The following is a 25,838-nucleotide window of genomic DNA, read 5'->3' on the forward strand; positions in this document are numbered from 1 at the left end:
TGGCGACGCTTTCCCTCGAGCTTCGCCAGTATCCGCTTTTTCCAGCTTTCATCATCCGCGCCTTGAGTCTCTGTGTTATATTCCCGGTATCGGTAGCAAACGACTTGTTTCAAGTCTTAGCCCTCCTTTTTTCATCCCACTGCTGCTGTCGCCCATCAGCGGACCGACGCTCTGGTTTTCGCAGTTTGCAAACACTCGCGAACGCAGACGCAAGGATATGAAAACCAAGACAAAGCAAAACCAAACAAAACCGCGGGATAAGAGTGGGCGAAAGCGAGCACCACTGACGAGTCGTAACTGCAGCGCCGAACACGTCGCGAAGATGGGGAGAGTGGGTAAAGAGAAGAATGGAGGGGAGAAAGTCCGTTTGAAACAGGAGAACCCCCCGCCAGCAACTTTAGCTGGGGCGAAAATAAGAATGGCGGCGAAAATTAAGCCGCTCGTCCGGCGTAAGTCGAACCCGCGCTGCTTGCGATAGAGGCAGAGAAGGATAGAGAGGAGGTTGGCCTGAGGGCTCAAGTAGAGAGAAAGACGCCGTGTGCTGTGGCGGTCGCGCTCTGGAGGGAAGAGGCAGATGAAGAAAGAAGCCGTCTGTCGTCTGGACAATGTCGGTCCAATTCTTTTTTTTCTGTTTTACTTTCTCTTTCACTATTCGCACATGCTCCGGCGGCATGGTCGTAGCCGCCTTCGAAGAAAAAGATAGTCTATGGCGGCGGCAACGACTAGAATGAAACGAAACGCATTGCGCCGCCGTCAAGAGCTTTTTCGAAGAACAAAAACATGGAACAGTATTTTTCTCTGGTTCGTCCTCGTCGCGTTCCTAGTTTCGCTTTTTTTTTCTTGCTTCTTTTTCTTTCTTTTTTTTTTTTTTTTTCGCTGTACCGCTTCTCTTCCTCCTCACCCCGCCCCCGCCTCAATTCTCATTCCCTGGTCGTTGCGACACAGCGCGCTTCGTTGGTTCCCAGCCCCGGCCGAAGGAACCCTCGGGTCCTTCTGCGAGCCAGGCACACCAGCTTGCGGCGTAGAGGCGTTTCGCAGTCTCACTTTCTCCTTCCCACCCCGCCGTCGTTACTTTCTTTTCTTCGGGGCGAAAGCCGCGGCCGTCAACGTCTGCGCGTATTAGCGCCTGTATCCACTTGAGCCGCCGAGCGAGACAAGCTGGTGGAGGTCGGCAGTAAAACTCCAAGAGGCCTGCCTTTGGCCCGCGGCTCTGCTCGGAGGTTTAAGGCCGGAGTCCTTTTCGATCTCTTTCGCGCCTCCCGACGCTGCCGCCTGTGAAGAGGGGAACAAAGCGAAAGCGGCTTCCTCAGCGGCAGCTGCGCGGGTAAATTGGTTCCTATGGTAAAAGGCGAAGAAATGCGGACCAGCAGAGAGGACTGGCCTTCTGGGCGTCGCGTCGGAGAATGTAGCCCTCTATAGCCTTGTATACATGGACTCGACAGCACCGGGTCGAGTAAGTGTCGAGTAAGTGAGGTCACCATTACTCGACCCGATTGGTGTCTACACGAACTCGCTTTCTAGCGAGTAAGTATCGCAGCGGCGCGTAGCGTCGAGATTTGTAGTTATTGTGCAAGTTTCTTACTCGTATTTGATTCCGTTGCCTTTTACTATTGAGAGCTTCGATTATTCTTTTTTATCGTTGATGAGGGCTAAAAAGCATTCAACTTCGCTGACGCTCCTCGCCGCTCCGGTTGCTTTTTAATCCCAGAGTTCGCCATAACTCGACTCGCTGACTCGACAGCGTCTACATGCTTTTAGACAAGCGGGTCAAGCGAGTTAACCTACCCCCTGCAAGCGAGTTAACGCGACCCGCTCCGCGGCTATTTTACTCGACCCGACTGGGTATACATGAACCCGACAACTGGTTTTTTACTCGACAGGCTTACTCGACCCGACTCTGTCGAGTCCATGTATACAGGGCTTATACGAGTCGGGTCGAGTAAGCTTGTCGAGTAAAAAACCAGTTGTCGGGTTCATGTATACGCAGTCGGGTCGAGTAAAATAGCCGCGAAGCGGATCGCGTTAACTCGCTTGCAAGGGGTAGGTTAACTCATTTGGCCCGCTTGTCTAAAATGTAGACGCTGTCGAGTCAGGGAGTTGAGTTATGGCGAACTCTGGGGTTAAAAAGCAACCGGAGCGGCGAGGAGCTTAAGCGAAGTTGAATGCTTTTTAGCCCTCATCAACGATAAAAAAGAATAATCGAAGCTCTCGATATTAAAAGACGACGTAATCAATTACGAGTAAGAAACTTGCACAATAACTTCAAATCTCGACGCTACGCGCCGCTGCGATACTTACTCGCTGGAAAGCGAGTTCACGTAGACGCAAATCTGGTCGAGTAATGGTGACCTCGCTTACTCGACGCTTACTCGACCCGGTGCTGTCGAGTTCATATATACAGGGCTTGTGAGAGCCGAGGGAGGATGACGTGCATAGAGAAAGTGCGCGAGAAGCTATAAAGGCGCCGAGGATGGGGTAAAGGACGTGGGCAGAAAGGGGGGGGGGGGGGGGGGGGGCATGCTAGGCTAGATAGATTTTGTTTCCTTTCCAGATTGAAGGAATGAATGAAAAACTTTATTCAGACAAAGGGAATTCTCCCTGCATGGGTGGGGCCCTCAGTCCAGGTCCCCAGTGGCCTTTGCCGTCTTGCGCGCTCTGTAGATCAGTTTGAGCTGGTCATCAGGCGTCGAGCAGGACAGCGCAGCCTCCCACTGCTCCGGTGTTGGTGTGGTGTTTATTGGCGCTACCTGTGTTTTTTGACACGGTCATGTAACATGGTAGAGTGTAGGGGGTTCCCCGCATAGTGGGCATTTATTCTCATATGTTGCGGGATGGATTTTACTGAGTAGACTCAGGTTGGTGTATGTGTTAGTCTGTAGCTGTCTCCAAGCAACCGACTGCTCTCTATTAAGATCTTCGTGGGGAGGTGGGTAGATCCTCCAGGTATGAGGCCACTTTTCAGAAGAAAAGTTTTGGTAGCGAATACAAAGAGAAAATTAGTGGTCTATAATTAAAGATTGCCTTTTGTATTCTAATCGGAGTGTTTAAATACACAATTTTTTTTTTAATTTTTATTCTCGAAAAATGTACTAATAATGCATCCCACGCCAGCAGTCATAATTCACATATAACTCACCACAAGGAAAATTCCTCTTGCAGTTATGTACATAAAGCCATCAGCTGTGCAATGAACTAAAATAATTGCGATACCATCAATTGTCGTTTTTTATTTACAATATTACCAAAACCAACGGTTTTCAGCAAGGAATGTTTTTAAAACAAATGCAGCAATAACGAATCTTATCGCACAATTTTATTTTCTGTAGTTGGTTGCACAGCTTGATATATCAAGAATAGGGGTTCGAAGTTTCGTTAAAAAATATACTTGAGGAAAAAAGTTATGAATGTTCGCGCAAGATGAAACGGCAGAAAAGTAAGTTTCAAGAAAAACAACAAAAAAGATTTGATATAGCTACAAATGTCGTACAGCAATATCCCGGAGGGTTAAAATCCACCACATTTGTAGCTCAGGTCCTCTTTTGTTTTTTCTTTACTTCCTTTCGCTCGTGCGTCTGTTCGCTTTTTTTTTTTTTTTTTTTTTTCTTGCGTTTCTTGCGGCATCGGTAGACTGACGGGAGGATTTCTTGATGCGCTATTGGTCACCTGTCGAGCAAGCTTTCATTGTGTGGCGTCCAGGCTCGATCCCAATGTATTTTTAAGACAACCAGCGTCCCTCTGTTGCCATTGTTCAAATGGCACACGGCATCATATAAGCCAAACTTCAGTGTTGGCAGGCTTACATAGACATTTTTAGGTACCTTTTGCCAGATCATGCCATTGAAACATTCATTGGCATACTGTGTCTTGCCATGCAAACATTTCTTGAGGAGCTCGTCTGAACAAAGGTCTTGTACACAACCTTTACCCTGTTCACAACGTCATTTTAAAGTCCTCCCTTGTGCTTGTAGTTACATTGGCAAGCCGCTTTAGCTCGGTTGAAAGCACACCAACTGGTTGCTCCTACAGGGCACAGCCCATGCTTGGATTGTCGTCCGTGGAACTGCAGTGGAACAAACTAGCTAGCGTTGCCTGTTTCATTCCTGCAAGATTTCCGACGTTGGCTCTGATGGCAATGCCATAGTAATTTTGAAGAGGATCAATGAGCCCATCAGTCAATTTTCCTTTGCCACCTAATCCACGCACTGTTTTTTTCAGCTTTCTCATCCGGCAGCCAACCCGTTTTTGGGCATGGCCAATGCATTAAAAAATTTTCAGGCTATTTGGTTCATAAATATCCTTCACTGTCGAGTAGCTCTTCGAGTCTCCATCTCCATAGTAGTGCACATATTTCAAACCGTGCGTCGTTTCTGACCTCTGAAACATGCGGTAAAGTCCAACTGGCTCCATACCACCGGCAGTGGCATGACAAGTTGTGTGATTCGCCTTCCATTCCAGGAATTCGCTGCTTGTGGGACTCAGTTTGCCGTGGATCTTGCATGACTTGCATGTGCTGGACAAAGCTTCCACATCAGTTATTTTTCCTATATCCACAGATATCAAAGAAACACAGCCGTTCTATGAAGAGTGGCCTCGTTTTTGCCATGTGCCATCTCCTGACACTCCGCACTGATTACTGTTTACAAGCCTTCTCCACTTCAGCTGCTGCATCAATCATTGACTTCGATGCAACCTCCTTTGCAGCGTCAGACACCTTCAAAGATATTTTATCGTAAGCGGAATGCCACGGGGATGGAGGCATATTCATAATTTTGCAAAATGTTTTCGCACCCGCGTGCCCACTTCCTATAGTTGTCGCATTGCATATACAAGTCGAACATTGTTCTCCACTGAATGCCCCGACTTTTTTTGATGAGGAGAAATGGTTCTCATAGCCACACACACAGTAGCCAACACACGAGACACATTTGCATAAAAGCGCTCCTCAAGTTTCAGGGATGTTGCCAAGCACTCCGGACACGCAAGCGATGAAAAATTATTTGACAGAATGTCAATTATCCTGTTTCCTCCCGGCGTAGAATCCGACTTATAGTCATTGTTGTCCTCTACATCTCCGAGTTTCAAGGCACTTGCTGAAGCACTTACGTTGGCGAGATTCGGTTCATTACTAATATAAAGAGCGCGAACACGAAGACAAAGGACAAGATACAAGAAAGCCACAGTACAAGCGCTTGTACTGTGGCTTTCTTGTATCTTGTCCTTTGTCTTCGTGTTCGCGCTGTTTATATTAATAATGAATAAGTACCAACTCGCCCAACAAAGTATCTTGGTGAGATTCGGTTCGTCGCCATCTTCACCTGCCGTGTGTCTATTTCCGGCGAACTTTCGCTTTCGTCTCCTCTGAACTCTAAACTTTCCCGTGTGGGTAAAGCGCGTAAACAACGAAGTGAAATAGTTGAAGCACACGAGGCACCAAGTAAGCACAGTCGGCAGATTTTTTAATTTGCGCGGGAACGCTGCAGGGTACACAACTCACATGATCGAGACATTATGCGTCCCTCTTGCAAGCACTTTTGTTAGTAATTGAAAGCAAAAATAAACATACACGCTTATAAAAACTTATAATGATTGTAAACTGAAAAATTATGGTGCAGAAATAGGTAAGTCCGCCAAAGGAGTCAAATATTTTTCGGTAAGTAGAAACCGAAACTGTGTTAGTTTCGGCTTTGCAAAATGCACAGGGGGTTACAAATTTGGCTGTATCTTTGGAACGGTTTTAGTTAGAACCATAATTTTTTTTTGCCAATCATAGAGAAAGGAATTTGTAATTTGTTAAAACAATATTCAAAAAAATTGATTTTATAAAAAAAGTTAATTTTGCAAAGTGGCCTCATACCTCTTTGAGTTCAAGGATGGCTCCATAGCGTCTTGCGTCCAGTTCACCGTCGTTGTGCGCCTCCCGGTTGGCGTATGCTCGGGCGTCGACACGTTGGTTACCTTTGACAGTCTCATGGCCTGGTGTCTACGTTATGAAGCATCTCGAATAGGTGATTTTTCTTGCCTTGGGTATGCGGATGGCCACAGTGGATATGCGTCCGCTGCTATACCTTCTGCATGCTTCTTGCGAGTCCGTAATTATTTGTATAGTAGTCGCCCTGGTGGGTGATAGCGAGAGCGATTGCCGCTTCCTTGATCGAGACGCAGTTGATTTCCCTAAGCTGGTGATCAACCCCGCTGGCTACCGCTCCGTATTTTTCTTTGTATGTGGTCGCGTCGACGTACAATATGTTCTTTTTCCCCGCGAACCTTCTTTCGTGTGCCTCTGATCTTGCCTCTCTTCTGGCCTTGTGTATTTTCGGGTGCATGTTTTTCGGAATCGGGTTGACCTTAATGATCTCTCTTATGTCCTTTGGTATGCTCCCCGTGCTATTTATTTCTGTGCAAGTATCTCTCATGCCCAGTATATTCAGCGTGTTCCTTCCCGTTTGCGTCTGCATGAGTCTTCTAAACTGGGCATAAACAACACAGTGCGAGAGCACATCGAGGCCCACCTTCTCTTCCTTTCCAGAACAACGCGTCGCTATCGGTGGGAGCGAATAAACACTCGGCTGAATGTTTCGCTTCTGACCTGTTCCTTGCAAACTATCTGACAATTCAGGTTTCCATGTTTTTTTTTTTGTTTGTTTGTTTTTTAATTCTTTTCTCGCTTTCACTGATCAGCGGATGAGTATGGACACGACTAATATTGTTTCATGCGGTGTCTCCCACACCGTGAAACTTTCCTACATAAGTTGTTAAGTCACTTACAGGGTGTGCTACCGTAGCGGTGCTAGATGATATGCGCTGCCCTTCACACTGCCTTTGTTCAGGCCACAATTTGAAGTTCCGCGTGTGTCGTTGGCCGCCCAGAAACGTCTTTTCGAATCATGACCCGCGTTCCGGACTATGGGTTTCGGCGTAGGTATTTGCACATCATCAACCTCTGCCTCTCGTGCATAGCTTCTGCTACTCCTATCGAGGTTCATCGGCCGCGTTTGAGTGAACGGCTGCCAGTGTGATGCACCTATATACACACATGGCGGTGCCAAAGGAAGAACAGCAGAGATAATGACATCAGCTGGGTGTATACAGAAGATGGGTGCTCCGATACGGTGACCGGCGATACACACGGCGTAATGACGCGATCATGTCGCAATGCGCGCCGGCGCGTGTGTAGCGTAGTAATACGAGTAGTAACGCGACGGCGCCCCGGTGCATTCGGCGTATCAAGCTTGCGTTCAGGATGTCTTTCTCGGCCGGCCGTGTCTCTGTTATAAGTGATGTGGTATTGATTGCTTCCTGCGATGCTGCGCGCGGATGTGCTCTTGCAATACGTATACAGCAGCACGGAATCAGTGGCAGCAGCGAGTTCAAGCGGAAAACACAATGGAAAATGCGTTGCTTGGAGCGGGGTCCCCTGTTTGCCGAACGAGTCTCGTAATGACCGAGGAGGAACTCAAGTTGTGCGATAAGCGCGTCAATAAGGAAAGGGCAAGTATAGACAGGGCCAAAAAGCGCGGTCGTGACCAGCGGGGCTGATCTCTTCTCTCTCTGTATACGATCGGCGCTGTACGCGCTGCAATTGTTGGGCATGCATTATGTATGATGCTGTACACTTCGGAGACTCCGGGCGCGCGCGCGCCTTACGGCCGGCACGGCGCGTCTTCATTAATGAATGCAGCGTGCCGCCACTGATAGGTGGTCAGTGCTTCACATGCTTTTTTTTTTTTTTGCTTTCTCTATTCATAAGCTAACACAGCGCAATTTTTCGGCTTCACGCGGTGAAAAAATTACATTTCCTGGTTAATCTCTGCCAGTGGATGGTGACGAATTATTTCCGCTCTTTGTAGCTGCCTACCCCGTCGGCTTGTTCTTACAAATCTTTTAATTTTTATTCGTGCGGAACTACGAACAGTCTGCACAAGTGACGTCCGCCCTTCATGGGATAGTGTCAGGTGCGAAGCCATGCGAAGAAAACTTAAACGTGGCTCATGCCCGCGTCGAAGAGTTGTGCACTGTATACAGTTTTCAAACCGCTGAGCCAAGCAAGCCGATCGCAGCAGTCGTCTTGGCCTATCCGTCGCCGCGAAGCGAGACGGTCATTTACGTGAACGATTGGCACATTTTCTATTCGCTCGCCGCAGCCTCGTGGGGCCGCCCATTTACCTCGGCTGATTGACGTGCCTCAGAATAAAGTCGGTGTTTCGTTGTGCAAACATGCAGCGGCTCCTTGCGTTTAAGACGCCTTCGGGCACGCAAGCTTGACCAGGAGCGCGCAAAATCTCCTGCACGAACTTCATGCCTACACCCCCTCTCGCTTGCCCATTTTTTCTTCGTCCATAAGAACTTACACAAACACTCGGACAAAGCGTCCTCGGTTTAGCGACGGTGTAGAGATGCCGCAATACGACTTGTCCTCTGGTGTAAACCACTTCGCGACCTTGAAATAATTAGTCCAGGGAATAAACCTTGAATAAAAGAAAGGGAAGGCTTGAAAGAGAGTGAGGGGGGAGAAGAGAGGTTCAATTTCAAATCACGTACGAACGTCGCCGCCGGCCGGTCGCCGATCTCCGTTCGTGGACATAGCGATGGCCCGTGTTCTTTTCTTCTTTTTGACCGCTGGAAGAGAGCGAGAGAGAAGAAAATAGACCGCGCTAATGCTGCACTTCGATCCAAGAGATCAGTGGCACGACGCGAACAAATGGGACTGGCAGCCAGCTGCTGCTTGCTTGTGCCCCTGCTGTGGTTCGCGGCCTTGCATTGTCTCGCACCGCTCTTATGGGCTGTGTGCAGCCTGTGAAGGACGCGCCTTCGAACACGCGCTTTCTTTCGTATTGCCCTCGAAAGGTGGTTCGCGTCCTTGATTGTGGGAGCCGTGCAGTCTACTGTGGGAGGAGGAGGCTACTGCGAAGCGCGTCGCGCACCTCCAGCGTCTTTTTTACCGCGCTCGGGGTAAATGAAATAAAAAAAAAATTAGGTTGACTTCTGTGTGTGTGTGCGCGCGCGCGTGTGTGTATGTATGTATGTGTGCGTGCGTGCGCGTGTGTGTGTGTGTGTGTGTGTGTGTGTGTGTGTGTGTGTGTGCGTGTGTGCGTGCGTGCGCGTGTGTGCGTCAGGGCGCTCCTAGTAATAGGGAGTTTTAGGATAGAGGGACCCAAGGCTTGGGGCCCCCAAGGAAATAGCGTGCGGCGGCACAAAGTAGTAGCCGTGCGGCGGAGCCTGGCTTGCGTCCGTCGATTGCAGCGCCACGACGGTAAACCAAGGAAAAGTATTTAAATATATGAAAGCCAACAAAGCTATTTTATTCATCAAAAAGTGCTATTGTTGCGGAAAACTATATTAAAACTACCAGTTATATAAACCATTTTCGTCAGACAAGACGAAATCGCGGCCAATTGACAATCCAGGCCGAGGCCGGGGGCAAACCTCATTTGAGCCTTGTGAACAGTTGCCTGGGCGCAGAGCTATTGCGGAGGCCCGCCCGATGTGCCGAGTGCTCAGTGACGAGACATTTGCGGGTGGGCCTCAAGCAAACTACTGTATACTGTACCGTAGTGTATATATTTCTTTTATTTTTACCTACCCTTTTCTTTCTCCCTATCACTCACCTCTTTGATTTCCTCTACCTTCTCCTCGCTATCCCTTTATTTCCGCCGCCCCAGTTCAGGTGCTTCAGATATAAGATAGCAGATACCGGGGCTGGCAAACATCTTTTCTTTCCTTTTGTACATACAATAAATAACCACTACAACAGCAACAACCTTCCGCTGCTTTCCGAGGTCTGGTCCCCATGGCAACAAAACGAGGCGAACTCGCTAAGCCTAGCAGATCGGTAAATCCGGAAGCAATCAGAAAATATTGTTACGTGAAATATAGTGCGTTTTATCGCTACAGTTTGGTGGTGCGGGCATCATGAAAATAGCATAAGCTTCGTTGGCCTTTCGTTTTCCATATACGCGTGACACCATGGAGCGGTGACGATGAATGTGTGCCGAGGTGGGCGGCCGCAGCTTGGCCGAACGCTGCCATGTTGCCGTAACCCAAGCGACCCAACGGCGACTTGGGGCGACGCTATTTCCGAAAAATAGGGGTCGCCCCTAGCGTTAACCCAAGACCCCAAGCGCGCCTTACATTCTGCGCATGCGTATTTCGATGCCCCAAGCTCCTTGGGAGCCCCAAAGCTTGGGACCCCCTATTCTAAAACTCTCTAATAACGAGGGTCGGGAAGGAGCGGTACCGCTCCGTGGCTCTTGCGGATGTTCTTTCGTCGGCCTCGCAATGCGTTGAACGCTTTCTGGACGGTATTAAAAGCTCACGCCTCCTCTTCGAGTGTCATCGGGATTAACACAATCGATAATGATTTCCTTCTATTTTGAATGCGGCCGCGTTTTGTAGAGATGGAATATTGAGCATTTGTTGGGATGTGCGGTGATTATAATGTGGGTCCAGGGGCTGTATCTAGGATATCTATTCCGGGACTTGTTTACAGCGCAGTAGCCTATACCAGCAGGCCGTAGTTGGTGCAATAAGTGGAAGGAGTGGGCCATCATTTTAGGTCCATGCGCAATCGCGAACGAAAGTTTGTGGACCGCAGATTTTGTTAAAAGGTCTTTTTTTTTTTTTTTTTTTTTTTTGCGGATCAAATCTATAATATCAGATTGATATAAGGAAGATGAACATGCGCTTCTGGGCGGAAGAGTGCAGCAGTTACAGTTCCATGCTTCGGGAAGCAGCCCTCCCGCTACACACATCGTTCATTCATTCGCGCACACGTACAACCGTGCCAAAATTCTTATGTACTAAACAGAAAAAAATGGACTCCAGAGAAAACAAAACACCCGAGACAGGAATTAACAAGACAACGAAAGGATAAAGTGCATTGCCAGGGGTGAGGATGAGCCATTTCCGCGAATTGCTCGTTTAAATCTGCCGCGTGCCGAGAAAGCTTCTCGTTTCTTCCTAAAGGGTCGTCCGAGATGCTCAACTTCTTAACAGTGTTTCGTAACCAATCCGTACAAAGCCGCCTTTCGAGGAGGCCTGCATACAGACCTCCAATGGAGTGGACGACACAGAGCGTGTCTTTGACGTGCACGACGAAAATGCACCCCACTTCTTCCTTACAGCGAGAGGAAAAAATATAAAAGAATTCCCCTTTCCTCTGGGCCCAGATTAGATAGAGCCAGCGCCTTTTCGGCGTGGCGTCCGGTCTGGTGGTGACGCGGCACAGTGCCTTCAAGTCGATAAGCCTCTACAAAGACGGCGAAATACGAGATCGCCGAGTGCTCTGTATCAGCTCCGCGCTTGTGTGCACCTCTCGTTCGGTACAACGCGGCGGGGATTAGGGGCTTCTACATTCGCCACGAGATCGAACATAGTCGCTAACTTTGGGTGCAGTGGCGAACACTACTCAGTGTGGATGCGGGCTGGAGTCGTCTGCTAGCCAGCAGTGCTTACGTGCACGCGTACGGCATGGTGTCTGCTGTTTGCTTCGCGATTACGGCACGCTTTTATTTACCCCTCTGCCTGTATTGCGAAAGCAATATGAGCATGAATCATCCCACGCTACGGTAAAGACAATAATTGTCCTTATCAAGTATTTCATGGCGGATAATGACACCCCCCGTCTGTCTTCAGCTATTGAGATTTTTTGCCGCGCGGCGTCTCGAACAGAGCGAGGATCATCGTTAGGCGCCGTGTCAAAGCAAAACTAATAGGTCGCCAACGTCCATACAACTTAATGCATGCGCCCAGAAATTATATCATTTATTATTGGAATCCGACAGCTGCATGAGCCGGCCGCACTGTTGTCGAGCAGAGTGCAGATTGGCAGACCATTCTGTGCATGATCAAGTTGCTTCAGTGCTTTCTTCTTGCTATGTTATTGGTTTTAGCTATTCGGCTAAGTGGCGCGCAACTACCGAGGCGTCGCCGTGCGGTCCCCGTAGCAAGTCTGCGCGAGATGACGAAATTGGAGCTGCGACGGAAGCCCCGCTCGCTCTTCCGTTATCTCCTCCTCGTCGTCGTTAGACGTGCTAGAACACTATAGTCGTGCAGTCACGATCGAGCTCCACTGCCGCCGCCGCCGCCGACACGAATTCGACTGTGCTGTGAAAGAAAAAAAATAAAAAAGACAAGACTGCGGGCTTTCGTCACAGGCGCTTGCCGTTGACAACTAGGAGTGATAGACCGTCCTACTATGGACTCGAGGGATTAGCCATTCTGTATTGTGGAAGCGTGCCGAACAGCAGTTACACCTACGCTGGATCTCGGGCAGGGCTGTTACGTGTAAGCCGTTGTTACGTGCGCGCCGAGTTTGCGTCCTTCAGCTACCGAAGGTTGGGCATTAGTGAAAATGCATACATTGTTTGCCTTTAGACCGGCAGCCTTTTGTAGAGGCGCGCCGCGATTCAGCGTGCGGGGGCTCCTTCACCGTTCGATTGAGAAAAGGCCTTCTTTCCTTGTCGTTCCGTCTTTTGTGCAGTGAAGGGCCGGCCGCACCTTGGTCAGGCTTTAACGTAATTCCCTATATGCATTCCTCGTTGTTGTTCATGGTGCTCGTTGGAGCGTGTATTCACATCGTTAAAAGGGCCGTGAATGCCGTTTAGCACGTAAGAGCGGGATTTGACCTCCGGCTTAGCCTGCAAGGGCGATTTACGAATAAGGGAATTATTATTTCTGGCCCCTCATTTTCGATGTATCCTGTATGATACTTTTGTGCAGCACAATTGCGCTAGCCAGCCGCTGCAAGATTTCTGCTATACTAAAAACTGTTATTAAGCTCGTCTGCCTCTGGTTTTCATCTGCATCCATCCTCGTTGAGCGATTGTTCCAGTATTTGCACGCACAACGGCTGTAAATACTTCGAGCAGCAGCCCGGATGGCGCGCTTTCTACGCTCTGTAATTGTGCTGTTCTATTTTTTTTTATGCTGATTTTAATGCGGACCACATACCTGCAGTGCTCCGCAGACATGTCCCGCGTGTTCGAAGAGCAACGTGCGTTTTTCCTTTTTTTTTTTTTCTTTTCCCCGCTCGAATTGTTTCAGTTATTAAAACGCAGCGTGTAGCTGGGTGATGCATGCTCTCGCACTCGTCTTCACTTGCAACCCCATGTGTTTTCTCCCAGCGTGTTTAATACCTTCTATGTTTGAAACGCAGTTCCGGTACGTTTCTTTTTCTCCAAACCGGTTGACATTGGTAAAAATGATAAAAAAGAGAAATAGTAAAGAAAACAAATTGCTGCGGTGCGCCTAAATGAGGTAAACTACATGATGTCAGCGAGTTAAGATCAGTGTCGATTTTAGTGCGGCGAACTCAGTATAATCAGCGCACAGCCTTCACCACGAGGCTAAGCATGCGAAAGTACCTGATAAATGAAGAAACTAGTAAGTATCGTTTAATATAGCGGGTGCTCAAACTAACGAATATGTAAGTTAACAGTCAAAATGTGATCTCCATGGATGCTTGGTTCGACTTCATGCTCACGCGGACGAATTTTGTTTCCGGTACAGTTGGTCCAAAGCTTGATTTTCTGAGTGTGCTATTCAGGAGCCCTATGTGCCTCTCGTCTTCTTCCAGTCCTCATCTGTATTTAGGTGCTTCAATTCGGCATCAGCGCAAAGCCGCGGGCCAAGCACTGCGCGTGCTATTTCGGCAACCGGGCATCGACGCCATTCTCGGCGCCCGAAAGCGCATCTTTGCCGAGGAATTGCCACAAGAATGCTCCGGGGTAGGGAGGCGCAGCCGCGGGCGGTGCGGCGCCTTCCGCATCCATCACGGCCCAAATGAGTCTCTCAACTCTTTGACGCCTCGCGGAGCGCGGCGAACGGACCACTCCTCCTCAACCTCACGGGGAAAGCAGCTGAAGCAGGCGTCGCCGCTATTTTGTGTACGGCGAAGCGAGACCCCCCTCCCCCATACAAGGATGGTGGGTTGGAGGCCGTATTTTCGGTAGTCCCGTTCTCGCCGATGATCGCGCTTTCCGTGCGGCGTTTCGCGCTAAATGTTTCCAGCGCGCACGAATTCTTGCGGCCTGAATTCCTAACTTCTTAAAAAAAAAAAAAAAAAAAAAACCCTCTCACACATCGCCTTCCTTTGCACAAGGATTTCATTGGTCGGAGATCAAAGGAAAAACATCAGGCGTCTCTCACCGCTCTGGGCGCACGCTGACAGCTGTACGGTAAAGGTCCGCACGCAGCAGAAATTATTCCGGAGCCTCCCGTTAGGGCCCTACATCTTTCTCTTTGTCTTGTTTCACTACTCCGTTCCTCCACAATGCAGTTGACGCTTTCACCGAGAGGAGAGACAATGCGCCTTTCAATCTCTCAGTACGATGTTTTGTACTCTCTTCCTACAAGAAATTACTGGGTTCGAACCCACTTCGCTATGACTTTTTTTTTTTTTTTGTAAAAGCACGGTACATGGTTTCGCTTGACTGTGTGAAGTAGTGCTTTCGCGCTAAAATTTTGCGATACTTAACCTGGTTAGGCGGGTGATACCGCATGAAAACTCTGTTTGAATCACCCGCCCTAGGGCATGTGGACTGCGACGTCACGACTTGAGGGGGCGATGAGGGGTCAGGAATAAGCAAGATTGTTGTTCGGCTCTGATGATCTTTCGCAGCAATAAACGCTTCTCGATTCGACTTGCCTTGTATGGCAGATCTCAAGAACCGTGCTTCGTGATTATCAGTCAGATACGTGAATATCACTCAAGCTGCTGCACCGAATGACCTTCATTACGAGTGCTTACAGTGGGCTCAACCATGGGAGCGGATTGTAAAATAAATTACCAGAAAAAATAAAAAAAGCCAAAATAGTACACGCAGCTTTCAGCGCTACAAGCGGCGCCACCTCGTAAGTGCGGTGGAACTTTGCCGTCGTCTCGAAGCGGCCACGAATCCCGTGTCTCGCTCCGGTCGTTCCGAATCGCTGTCCAAGAGAGCTGGTACAGTCTATTTTTGCTTGTATGGTAGCCACAATAGTTACAGAAATGTTCCTGGGAAGGCTCACAAAAACACGCAGATGCTTGCTTGTCAGAGAGGCGCGGTGGTAAGATTGGGAGATGGACGTTTCTCGACATCAAGCGCGTTAAAAGCAGCTTCTTTTTCGGCCACTTCGTTTCTTGTGCCGCACACGCACTTAACAGACACATGCACCTGCAAAATAAGCCAAGCGAAGATATCCGTTCTTGCCGTCTGGTAGAGCGCAACGCCTCGTCCAAGCGCGAGCTTGTGCTGGTGGTTTTGTTTTTAAATTCTGTTTTGACATTTGATTTGGGACTCGAGAAATATGTCACTTTGAATGTAAGCTAATAAACCAAAATAAGCAAATGTGCAATGCAGCACTTGGTCTACCTCTCAGCAGGACAGCATGCTAGACTCCCAGAAGCGATCGCCACTAACAGCTGGGCAGCGCAGGGAGGATCCAGAAGAAAAAAAAAAAAAAAAACCTCTTCCATTGTATCTGCATGAAGATGTGTCTTAGGGGCACCGGTCCAGGCTTGCTTGTTTTGCACTCGGCAGCTATGGCGTTTTTTGTTTTTTTTTTGTCTCCCTCTCGGTGGGTCGAGACTCGAAACGAGTGGTGCATGATACCTATATGACAGCGCAATGCGCAGGAAAAAAAACAAAAAAAAACAGTCATGCTTTAGAAACAAGCTCTTCAGTGCGTACTGTTCAGCGGCTTTCAATCACAGTCACAATCTTTTATTTTCCAACCCAACTATCGGACCATCGATACTGTTGGTGTATATTAAAAATAATTGCTTGGTGTGCGGTCGGAAATTTTATGAGGCCAAACAGGTATACGCAGTGCGCGAAATGGTTTACAGTGCACCGAGGCCCGCAGACATTTTTGGGAAATGTGCTGCCTAGATTAAAACTGTCGCATACGATGTCGGGCTGAGTTTTATTCTCTTTCGGCTCGTTTGTTAATCGCATACATAATTCGGTTTTCTTATATGAAGTTGTTCGCAAAACCGGATGATGCAAACACGAAGCAGCACTCACGGCGTTAACAATCACAGGAGTCTCGCACAACCCGTTATCGCGTCCATGTCGGAGGCTCCTGCTGCACATGAAATCTTACACTGATTCCCGGCGCAAAGGTTACTGCTGCGCAAGATACGACAGCTTTTAAACTATTCCTGACCGTTTTCAATTTGCCGAAACGCATGCGACGGGAAAGTTCACGGCACGGCGTGGTGGTGGCGTCGGTTGTTCAAAATCAGTGGCGCCACCATACCAGCGCACGAGTCCCTGCATGGAGGGTCGCGAGAACTTTCCTTCGCCCTCTTTCACCTACCGAACGTCTTGGTCGCGAACACATGGTTCGCCAGGCGGAGATCCGGGCTTGTACTGCCGTACTCAAGCTGCATATACGGCAATAGGCCTGTAGCAGGTCCATCCCTGCACACTCGTGTGTGAATGCGTGCGGCTAAACAAGAAGGGCTTCGTGCCCGAGAGCGCAGGCGGCATCGGTGCTCGCCGTCAAAGGTTAGCCCTTGTTGGGCGCGCACACGCACCGTGGCTTGGGTCTGGAGGGAGGACCAGCGGATTGCGGCCGCTGCTGTTTCTTCTCATCGCTCGTGCCATTGCGGATCGTAAACGGAACCGTCCCTCTTGGCGGGAGACATCGGCGAGCTGATTTTTCTTCCGGCCGGCTTTGCTCTGGCCTCCATGGGTTGGGGCCTTTGTCCGCCGTAAATCAGTTTGCTGACGTCCTTTTCAGTCTCCTCAATCCAGAGAGCGCGATGGTTTGTCGCACGTGGTGCACCCATGTCTTCTGGTTTTTTTTTTTTTCTTTTTCCGGGGAGGAGTGGTATATTTTGCGGTACGTCTGTGTTTTTTTTTTTTAGAGCTCATATATATGAACCCCCCCCCCCCCCCCCCCCCCCCCCTCCCTTGCATGCATCGCGGCCAGTTTCTAACCGTCGTCGCCGTTGTCGAACATTACACAGAACCAGTGTTGCCTAACCAAAATTAGAAATACCACCAAAAAGCAATCCCGAAAACAGATAATAACGACTAAATTCACTATTTGCAACAAAACATTTGGTTTTAAGAATTTTATTTTGTTGGTTTGTCTGCAAACCATATATTTGCTATAAAATATTTTGTCAACCACTTCTTATTTTCGACTAGAAACTTCAGACCGCGAATACTTTCAGGAATACCCCGCCTTCCTTCTGCTGATTTAAATTGGAGTTGCAAAAACACTTCTTTCTTTCCTGACAGCAAAATGTTTATTGCAGGCGCATTCACTCGCAAAAAGGCGTCGTCTGCTTCATCTTGGTTTGCTGAGCATTCTGCGGACGACCGCGCGTAGTAGGCCTTCATACATCGTGCCGATCTTCTAGATTTGCGAGCAATTAGTAGTTTGAGCAGGAATTCTTTCGCCTTGGAAGTCCAACTCGATTAATGAAAATGGGATTCGACATCTCTGTTCACATGTGGTTCCTTTGTTTTCATTTGATAACATTTTGTTCACTGAACATGCGTGCAACCTCTGCATTGCACAAGATCAGCATCGGCATGGGATACTCGAAGGGATTTTGTCGGAAGCATCGCTTTACTTGTTCAGTTCGTCTGGAATGTGGCTGTACTCCTATGGCTGTTCCAGCTGACAGGAGAGGACTTTTTTTTTTTTTTTTTTTTTTGCAAATAGCAACAATTTTTTTCTTGTGGCCCTCATGAATTCCATAGGAGGCACCGACGACTCTAACTACACAAAGAGCGTTTATTTGCATTTGAAACTTCCAGTATCCATTCTCCAAAGTTAGGGTGCAGACGCAACATTTTCCTGCATTTCTGCACATACTTGACGGGCCCCAGAGTCCAGAGCGCCGCACCTCGTTTCCGGCAGCAACAGACTGCATTAAGAATTGCCGCAAAATCAATTCAAAGCTTATTGGGCGTTTTCTAACACCTTGACATCTCAGTGATGTCATGAGCTCAAAGCATGCGCCCAAAATGCTGCTGTGGCGATAGTGGGGTCTGGTCGCTTGTGATTAGGCAATCAACATGAGGCGCGCAGAAGCAAACTTTCTTACGCTTCTGCGCTTTCTATTCGTTCGTATATCACTTCAGGTGAATCTTTTCACCGGAACTCGCCCGGCATTGCCGCCGTTTATCGGTCCGAACACGAACGTGGTTCGTAGGGCTTCTCATGTTTTTCCGGTTCCTCATGAGCCCCTTTCCCCCTCCTTATCTATATATCTCATTTTCACAGTAAACTCTGTCATGGGCCTTAATTTTCTTTTTACTTTTGTCAACTCGACCGGCTGGCCGTGCGTGCACCAGCTCCGTCCTTTCTGTACAGCTGGCCACTCCATCGTTTAACGCTATCGGCTCACCCTCTCACCTCGTGGTTTCTCTTTCTGGTTACGTGCTCTGATGGAGCGGCAGAAAAATGCGCCTAAACGCCGCTTCTGCTTCCGCGCTATCAGCTTCGCTTCGCGGCCGCGCCGTGTCAGCCGGGGCTGACGTATTACGGCAATTAGATTAATTATTTCTTGCTCCAGCGCCCGTGGATTCCGCGCGTAGCATTTTAAAGTACAAGTGACAAAACAACGCCTGCCGATTTTGAAGATAGGTTTCTCCTCTTTTCTTTTTTTAGTCCGCCATGCCGGCTACAGTGGGGCTATTATGATTATGGATCCGGCTTTACCATTGCTCGTTCTGCAAGGGTCCTTGAGGAGGGGGGGGGGGTAAATAAAATAGGTATTCTCCTTGCTGCAGGCTCTTGTCGTTGTTTTACCCCTTGGTTGGGCGTTATCTTCTCAGCAACCAGGAATGTGCCACCGTTCGACATTTTATAGGACCTCCGTTTTAGAACGTTCAGGCATGTGGATACTTGCGACGCGCCGTTTGTCGCCAATGTTCGATGGGTCACGACGAGCGATGCTGCTGGTGCGAAGTGCCAGCGCACATGTTTGAAGTAAAATAAATAGCATTGAGAACTTCAGTAAGAACGAGACAAATTCGGCTGCATCGGACTTACATGTCTTTCTCTCTAGCTTTGCAATCACTTGTTTACGTCCCACGGAACGTTTGTTAGCCAGGAACTCCCATCGCATGTTCATATAACAATCCGCTCACAAATGTATATTGCCGGCATGAAGAACTGGAGCGAATCTACGAAGCATGTGGTCACATGTTTAGGATATGTGACCACATAGGAGGCGGCAATTACTGTGACTGTTTGAACAAAGATGAGGAAGCGCATCCCCTGAAGCAGTTGTAATCAAATATAAGAGCGAATGGAGGCATTTGAGACCATTGGGAGAAAGAAAAAAAATGAAAGTTATCACTCACCAGTGCTTTGTTGAGTGGGCGACTGCAGCGATCCACTTTATAGTTACTTAGTGAGAGGACCATCTTTATTTTCCCTCCATATTTGTCGGTTGCAGAAAAGCGTTGCCTACGCGAAACTGCACGAACTCCGCTGCAGTTTTTCTCTCGAGCTATTATATGCGGGACTGTATAAACATTGCCACTCCATCCCCTTACTGAAGCTGTGCCTTGTAGCAAACTTTTCGAATACAAGAAATATGCATATTTATACTCTGCTTGCTCTGTCGAGGTATTCTTCAATCGCGAACGCCGTCTTATACGCACCCATATGAAAGAGCGATATTGCGGTGCGCTTTAATCCCTCGTTGTCGATGCTAACAGAAAGCCCTCCTCAAAGTGTCGCTTGCTTTGACACGCGCATATTATTTATTCACCATACCGCAGAGTACACCTAGAAATTGTGAACACCTGCCAGCTACCACCACCATATATATAGGTTGCTCAGTGACGGCCTGCTGTTATTCTGGTCTTTTAATTTGGTTCAGTATAAACTTCTGCAGGTATCGAAGTATATTTTTAGTCGCGGTGATCCATTTTTGTTGTGTGTAGAATACAACAGTTTTTCAGGAATACCTCGCTGTTCTTTAAAGGATCGCGAAGTGAGTGTCCCAGTCTCGTAAAGCACAATGTTTTTCAGTTAAGGGTTCGGTATTTGCGCCGCAGATCAGATTTGATAAAAGGAAATATTTGGTCCCGTGGTTACAGATTTAGTGGAGGAGTATGAATCCAGAAAATCGAGTATGGTACATATTAATTACAATTAATGGGCTGTTGTTGGCAGTAACAGCACGTACAGTCTTGGTCAGAAGTCAGAAGAAATGACGCCGTCACAGCGCCATTAAAGACGAAAGGGCCATGAAATGCTCAGTGATAGGTTCTTGATGTGATAAGAAATCATTTCCCAGCATTTTAAATGCCTTTCGGCTTTTAAAGATGGAGTGACGGCTCCATTTTGCGGCTGAGAGAAAAATTCTTTGTCTTCAGGACTTTTGACCAAGACTGTACGTGACTTTCCTATATAGAGTACGGAACTCGAGGCTCAGGCTGGTGTCTCATGGAATGTTTTGTGTGAAAAAAAAGAAATTTTTTTCTTTGGTTTTGTGCTTCTGTTCTTGGTCCAGTATTGTTTCTTTCTGTCCGCTTTGCCGCCGCTCCAACACATTTCTCGCTCTGAGTATGGCGTTATGATTTGGCTTGTAGCATCTCGCAGCCCCCGTTAACTGTTTGGTGCAGCCGCTTAGTCGCTGTGCCATTAGCAGGGCCGGCGGCTAAAAAGGAGGCGAGCGGCGGAATTCGCGGGATCGCGTGCCGTCGTCGTTTGCCGCGTTCTCTCACTGTCCGAGCTGGGGACTGAAAGTAGGGATCCTCCTTCTCCTCCTCGTCATCTCTACAACCGGCGCCACATCGCATCGAGGCTTCTTCGCTGGAGCGCGACGACCACTACTGGTGCCAGCAACGCTCAGCCGCGTACGCACAGCGGAGCGTGCGGCATCGGGCGGGCCTAAGAGACATCGGACATGAAGCTGCGGGCGCGGCGGCGATGCACAGCATTCGGGAGGCGAGGAAGCGAGACGAAGGCGGCGACACGCATTCCAGGGGACCAAGCGCGATTCTGGGAATCCCGCGCACTTCTTGGTCGGAGACCGAGCGGCGGCTTCTGGTTGTCGCCGCGAGTAGAGAGAGCCCTGTTGGTGCGCTTCTTGCTTGCTTCGCCGGCATTTTGCGCTGATTTATGCCGTCGCGCGAGCAGCAGCAGCTCTGAGATGCTTATGCGTCGGTAGGGTGGCCGTCGTGAACAAGAGTGAGAACACAGGCCGCGGCGGCCATATTATTCGTCGTCGTCGAGATGAGGCAGCGGCGCGGTGCGTCGTGGCTTGTTTCCAGCCCTGCTCTGTCGGGTTGACGGTGACGCCTGCTTTTACCAATGCTCGCCCGTCGAAGGGTCGTCGTCGCCTGAACGCAGGAGCCTGTCTCGGGTGCTTCTTCCTTCGTCGCCTTCCCCTCTGCCTCGTGATGCATCATTCATATTGTGCTTGCTACAGAGCCAGCAACGTTACGGTCGCGCGACCAGCCATGCGTCGCGTCGACACGCAGACGCGCGATATATGCTAATGGCGGTGCCGGCTGCCTCCTTCCCTTTGCCGTCACACCCGTCGTGTCCCCTCTTCAAGAGCCTTTGGTGCTCATTTGGACGCGCATTTCGTTCCTGTGATGCCCCTTATCTGTGCCCCTCGCTGCATGACATCATTTGATTTGTTGGGACTTTGGTTGCGCTTTGTGCGGGACAGTTTTCTCCCACGTTGCTTGTTTCGTTCCTACCTCTGCACCGGGCTTGTTTCCACGCGAACGCATATATAGGCGTTGACGCAGGCAGATAAGTGTTTCGCTTGGAACTAGGAGCAGAGGGAGGTTTAGCCGAGGTTTAACCATGCCTTTTTCTTCGTTATTCGTCGTCGCCTCATCGGACGCATTTATATTTCCGCAGCCGTGCTATTTCCTTACTGGGCCGACGACGTTCATCCGGCGTCTACCCGAAGTGGTCACCGCGACCTCTCTTCGCCTCAGAACTTTCACCTCCTCGATCTCACACATGTCCACTACTTATACTTCATTGCAACCTTGTATTCGAGATGTTGCATTCTGCAACCCATTCAGCAGCTATCACAAATGTTCGGTAAGCACCGAGGCAAAAGCTACAAGGGCGCGCGTGCAGCCTTTGGTTGGTCAGGTGTCCTTTCTGATCTAAGGTTTTTGGGTGGCTCATGAGGCACGTTATAGCTGGGATGCACGGTGCTAAAGTCATCTAGCGATAGAAATGGTGGTGCGCTGATGTCTGTTTAAAGCTGTTTTATACTGTGCTCCTAAAAATAGGCTCGCTTATTCTTCCTCGCACTAAACCCATATGTGCCTGGCGTTGTACGATATAGGGTGCGTTCGCAGTGATTTCTAGAATAGGAGGCGGTGTTGATGCTAATGCTTTCGTCTTTTGTTTCTTTGCAGGTAAGTGCCTCCCTGCTAACCACCTGCGCGTAAAAACTCTCCACGCTCAGCGGGTCCACGAACGGCTTCTGCTCGCTCAGGTTCGGAAACATTCTTTCCCTTCCGCAAGTGAGCTCTCGCTTTCCGAACATCACGCGAGCGGTGCGCCGACGACGGGCGATTCGTTCCAGTCCGCTTTCGGTGCGGAATCTGACGCCGATGCGTGCTGGCGCTGTTTGCGGCGATCTTCGTGCGTGCGGCGTCGCTTCCGTGACGCGTTCACGACTAGATCAACTGGGCAAGGCTATCTGGTTCGGCTTCGTTTGTTTTACGCCACTCGTAAGGTGTGTGTCGTATACGTGTCGGATAGACGGCGTAGCCTTCCCGTTCTCGCCCTGGCGGCTTGTTTTCAATTCCGCCGTGTGCGTGCGAGAAGAGCACGTGCAGTGCGTTGAGAGAGACGCACGTAGCGGAAGGGGTTACAGCGCAAGTTACACACGGACAAAAAGGAGACGACGAGACACGCACCTTCAGTTGTAAGTCAGCGCTGTGTGTGTCTCGTCCTCCCCTTTTTGTCCGTGTGTAACTTGCGCTGTTCCCCCTTGCAATGAACCAACTAGCCCGCAAAGTTTTATGCAGGTAGCGGGACCGTGGAAGGAGGGATTGAATGTAGGGGGAAGGGAACGTCGCTTGCCCTTGCGGCGCCGACCCCTCGGCGGTCGGGTGCTGTTATGTCCATTAAAAATGAACCGGTTTGTCGTGCGCGCCGTCACGGAAGTGCGCTTGCACGTGTGCGCAAGAGTGCGCGAGCGCGCGAAAAGTGCGCTAGGGTGCCTCGATGTAGCGCGCCGCGGCGCTGGTATCGAGGCACCCTAAGTGCGCTCGAGGCGTCATCTCTCGGAGCGCGGCCGCTCGAGTGTGCGCTTACGTGTAGGAGAAATACGGACGGAGCGGAAGTTGCATTGATTCGACTTCGTGGTTTCTTTTTTTTTTTTTTTCGAGGCGTGGAAGGGCCTTTGATTGACTATTCTTTTTATTCTATGTTCGACTTGTGCCGTGTGTGCCGCTCTTATTGTAGCAGGAACGTTCTTTTTTTCTTTTTTTTTTCTCGAACGTGCCTGCGTACACTCCATCCATGCTTGATTTTACTGATACTTATTACCCCAAAGTCCTTACAGTACACCCCGAACAGGGCGTGCTTCCCTAGGCGTGAGCTGCATAGCTCGAATTAGATACGGCAGATATATACGTGCCACCTGTCTCAGCATGCAGGTAGGGCGAATAGACGTAAGGATCGAATAAAATAACACCCGATAGACAAAAAAAATAATAATTTTGCTCGTCGGATATTCAAGAGCTTATACAACCGCTGCTTCGCCACAGGCGGATTCAAGAGCTCTAAGATGTGTATGCTCCCTCCTTCCCTCCGGAAACAGGTATGAAAAATGGAGTCCCCCGTTTCCTTCCCTGCACACACAACCGTCCCTCCAAGGCTGGCCAAAAAATCACAGCCCTAGTGCAACAGAATGTCTCCTTTTCAGGGAGTGCATTACATGTGAAACGTCGCACTGTGAAGACAATTCGGAAGGTACTATCGGGGTAAAAAGACTGAAACGCGTGTCTGGCGATTGTTGACTAAAAGCGCGATGTGAACTAGTAAGGGCCTTATTTCTCTGGCAAACATGAGCCTAATTTTCATATGCAAAAAGTATGGTCGGTAACTTCTGGCTAATAAGAATGCTTGGGCGCTTTGGCCGTTCGCCTGTTCCTGGGAATTATGTCCCCGGTAGTACCCTTATGCGCTCCCGACTACGAAGTCTGTCTTTGCGCCTTTGACTCTCGTGCCAGACGCACGCGTGCCTGAATGCCTGTACGTCGAACCCCTTGGGCGCACCTCTGTTTAAAGTCTTGCCAGCTGTCAGCGTTGAGTTACGTTGTAACACCTTCGGAAGAAAGTCTAAATAGTCACAGAAGGCTTCTTAAACATTGCTAGTCCCTTGAGAATGGAGCGGTAGAAGGCACCGTCTAATTGACAAATGTGGCAGTTTTCGCTGTGCTGCTGAAGAACTGGTCAGGTTGTTAAGCCGGCTCCGTTCGCCATCGCTTTCTGCACACGTTACCTCGGGCCTCCGCTCCTCGCGGCACGCCTTCCAGCCCGCTTCCCGACATCACCGACCGTTGCCATCGTTATGCCCCTGAAGCCGGAGGAGCGCGCGCTGTGCAGGCGTCCAGAGTGACGTCATGGCGTGTGGCGGAACAATGGACGCGATAAATGGGGGAAGACGCGCGTGTGTGTTTGTATACGTGATGGGGTGGAGGGGGACTGCGGGGCGGGGGAGGTCTTTCTGTAGTCGAGATTGCGCCTAACAGCCGTCGCTCGCCGCAAGGGCCCATTGTGTCGCGTGCCGGCGCGCTCGGCTGAGCACGGGGACTTCAATGCGGTACTTGTTGCCTCCTATTCAGGAGAACAAGACTCTCCTCAGTGTGTGTGTGTGCGCGCACACTGAACCCTCCCCCCCCCCCCCCCCTCTCCGCTCCACGAGACGAGGTAATCGCTCTCCACTGCATGTTTTCTATGTCACTTTCGCCGCGACCGCCCCTCTCCCACATCTTTAGGCCTTCTTTCTTTTCCTTTCTTCTTAGTGCTTTATTTTGCCTGCATAATTGGTTTTTCATTTTGCTACCACTGTGTGCTGCATCTCCTTTGTTTTCACTTTTCTCGCGGTCATTGCCGCTGCTTTTAGATCTTGCCTTCGTTCTTCTCTCGCTCTCTGTTCGTTTCTTTTTTTCGTTGCCCTTTCTCTTCTGGACGTTCCGCGCTCGCGGATCCTCACCTTGCATAACGGGACTTCGGTAATCCCGGCGGAGTTCAAATGTCTAGTACATCTGCTGGCGGTACTACGCGATTAATTCGCTTCGAACATGGCCTTCCTCGGAAATATTAACTCTTGACATTTTCACATTTTTCTTTGTGTGTGTGTGTGTGTGTGTGTGTGTGTGTGTGTGTGTGTGTGTGTGTGTGTGTGTGTGTGCGCGCGTTCGTGTGTGTGTGTGTGTGCGTGTGTGTGTGTGTGTGTGTGTGTGTGTGTGTGTGCGTGCGTGCGTGCGTTCGTGTGTGTGTGTGTGTGTGTGTGCGTGCGTGCGTTTGTGTGTGTGTGTGTGTGTGTGTGTGTGTGTGTGTGTGTGTGTGTGTGTGTGTGTGTGTGTGTGTGTGTGTGTGTGTGTGTGTGTGTGTGTGTGTGTGTGTGTGTGTGTGTGTGTGTGTGTGTGTGTGTGTGTGTGTGTGTTGACGCAACCTCTGGGGTGCAATTTAGGTTCTGCTTAAGCGAGGAGAAACGAGCCAACGCACAAAGTTCTGTGAAAGCTTATTTATTTCTGCTCTGCCCGATGGGGAAAAGCTCAAGGACTCAGTCAGGTCTCGGTGCTTTGCTCTCGTCATGAGGGTCAACTCTGGTTGAGAGCTCGGAGCTTGGCTCGATTGTGGCTCTTCCGGGGCGTCTCGGCGGGAGT

At 49.5% G+C, this 25,838-nt stretch overlaps 1 protein-coding gene and 1 pseudogene across 4 annotated transcripts in view; one reads left to right on the forward strand and one right to left on the reverse strand.

Annotated features, from left to right (window-relative positions):
• Sox102F (transcription factor Sox102F) overlaps positions 1 to 25,838 on the forward strand; it is a 1,035,502-nt gene that overhangs the window by 741,544 nt on the left and 268,120 nt on the right. The window lies entirely within an intron of this gene.
• On the reverse strand, positions 3,653 to 20,759 carry LOC146190253 (uncharacterized; annotated as a pseudogene).

Source organism: Amblyomma maculatum, chromosome 4 (genome assembly GCF_055883805.1).
Source record: "Amblyomma maculatum isolate TAMU_Amacu chromosome 4, ASM5588380v1, whole genome shotgun sequence".
Lineage (NCBI taxonomy): Eukaryota > Metazoa > Arthropoda > Arachnida > Ixodida > Ixodidae > Amblyomma > Amblyomma maculatum.